This window comes from Cotesia glomerata, linkage group LG7 (genome assembly GCF_020080835.1).
Source record: "Cotesia glomerata isolate CgM1 linkage group LG7, MPM_Cglom_v2.3, whole genome shotgun sequence".
NCBI classification, from domain to species: Eukaryota; Metazoa; Arthropoda; class Insecta; order Hymenoptera; family Braconidae; genus Cotesia; species Cotesia glomerata.
In genome coordinates, this window is record NC_058164.1 from 24,193,482 (window position 1) to 24,196,114 (window position 2,633).

The 2,633-nt window shown below is 29.5% G+C and overlaps 1 non-coding gene across 1 annotated transcript; it reads right to left on the reverse strand.

The window, feature by feature from the left end:
• Positions 1–2,186: 2,186 nt before the first annotated feature.
• On the reverse strand, positions 2,187–2,258 carry Trnap-ugg. Its single transcript has one exon. It is a non-coding gene; the product is annotated as a tRNA-Pro (tRNA).
• Positions 2,259–2,633: the final 375 nt, after the last annotated feature.

Here is a 2,633-nt window from a genome sequence, read left to right on the forward strand (position 1 = left end):
TTCAAAAAATAGTGTTCTTTGAAATTTCTATCAGACTTTTGAGCTCAAAGAGCTCAAAAGCATAGAAAAGGTATCTTTTTGAGCTCGGAGAGCTTAAAACAACACACAGATTGTACTTTTGAGCTCGAAGAGCTCAAAAAAGCGGCCAGGTATTAACGGAATTAGCGGAAAGTTGCAGGGATGGCCTTTAGGGTCAACCGTTTTCCTATTTTTTTTTTTAATTTATTTATTTAGTTTTAATGCCAAGGCGTTAAGCCGAATGGCAAATTGTATATACATAGATAGTATTCAAATCATTATCCGGAACTTTTCGATGAAATTTAGATAAAATACTTGAATCATTTTATTTTCTTGAATGCTGAGAAAAGATTTTTTTTCTTTATTAAAAAATATAACAAGTGCAGTGATTAAAATTGCTGACTAGAATACAAAGAATTAGAATAGAATAACCTGAGAATTTTTAAAGTTCAATAATAAGATTTATAAATTTTATATCAAAGTTTGAAAATTATGTTAGCAATTTTTGAAATTTTTTTTCAACAATTGGCTTTCGTTCAAGTAAAACTCACTAAATAATTCAAAACAAAATATTAGTTAAATATTAATCGATAATTTACTAAAATTTTAAAACACAAGTATACGCTCAAAAGAATTTTTGAATGGTACTTAATTACTTGATCTACTACTTTGCAAGCGAAAACCTTTCAGATAATCTCGCTGGATATCTACTATCGTCTAATTACGGTAAGTGAAAATTGTTTGTACTAAAATTATAAATAGATAAATATTTAAAAATGAAAAATTAGTTTTAAGTAAAATTATTTATTTCAGTTATCGATATTCACCCCGGATATCAAAACAATTAGTACAATGAAAAATCGTTCACATAAAATTAAACTTAAAAAGAATAATAAATGTTAAAAGCGAACCTTTTACGGTATTTTTACGTAAACTGAGAACCGAGATGTGGGAAAAAAATTCATTTTTAATACCGTTAGGTCGTGAAAGGGTTGAAAGGTCGTCCGCCCGAGAAAATGGGTCAAAATTTGTACTAGTATATCTTACGTCTACTGCTCAATAACAATAAGTATCATAACAAACGAGCATACGCTTACGGTTATTTTCTCGGCTACTCAAAGTATCGCATTTCCTTTCATTTATTCAATATTAATTCTATTTTTATATAAATTTTTCCCTTAAGATAAATAATAGTCGGAAAAACCAAAAAGTGGTTTTTTAAATGAAACTTTTAAGTCGTGTGAAAAATTCTATTATGTGATATTATATATATTAGTAAAAAAGCGTATATAAAATAAAATAAAATACCCTTTGACTATAACGGTTCGTTCAATAACTTCCGTAACCCCTGAAGGGTTTGGGGATTTTTTTCAGCATTCAGGTAGAATTTTTTTTTATCCTTTTTAAAAGGTCATGAGTGTATTTTTAAAGCACACCTGATCGTTTTCCCTCAATTATATCACAAAATATATATACGGATTTTTTTTTTCTTTTTTTATGGAATATATGTTTTAGTTTTAGGTGAGGAAAGCTGGAGTTGGGAGTAAAGAAAATAGTTATATTAAGAAAATAAAATCTAAAAAGTGATAAAAAAATTTGTGAGAATATGTACTGGAGTTGAGCTAAAAGAGAGTGTTTTAAAAATACGCATGCCCTTTTAGACGGTTGGAAGTTGGAAATATTAATTTTTTTATCTCAAGCCATATGGTACTGATGTGTCTTCCTCTGGTTTTCACCGGTGATGTCTGGGAATAATGTAGAGTATGAAAATATTGTTAATCTTTACATTCTTAAGGAATAATCATTTCTTTTTTAGTCTAATTTTAATTAATTTTCAGTGGAAAATTTTGAATTCTGAACAGAAGCTTAATGAAAATAAATAATCGTTTAAAAAAGGTAAAAAATACGCTTGTATAAATAAGCCAGAATAAAAAGTAGAACATCCTAATTAGGATAATGGAATAATTTTATCGAATTAGTGTATTGTCATCGGTCCTCGATGGGTCTACTAAGTATACTAAATTTAAATGGAATCTGAACGTTTGGGGTCAAAATGAAGTCTAAAGGAGGTTAAAAATGTACATACAGGTAAAACTTAAATAAAAAAAAAAAAAAAAAAAAAAAAAAAAACGTGTAAAACGAATTAAAACAAAAACTCGCAAAAAACAGGGCTCAGCCGGGATTTGAACCCGGGACCTCTCGCACCCAAAGCGAGAATCATACCCCTAGACCACTGAGCCAACGAAGTCTCAAGCCGGCAACGGTACGACATAGATCGTGTGTGAGAGCGTGTCTCTGTTTCATGTATTTTCTATATCATTTGTGCGCAAGCAGTATAAATAAATATGTGAAGTTGTTTATCACAAGTAATAAATCGATAATTTAGTGTTTTTCATTGTGCCAAATTAGTTATTTATAAATAAATATTGATAATCGCGAAAGGACGCCAAAACCTAGCCTCAAAATGGGTGATCATGGGAACGCTTCCCAGACCCCATCTAATTCTTCCGGATTATCGCAAACACCGGATAAAAGTCCAACTATTAAATACAATTCTAATTTATTAGACAACGAATTGTTTAAACAATATATTGAATCAGGTATGATTACTAAAA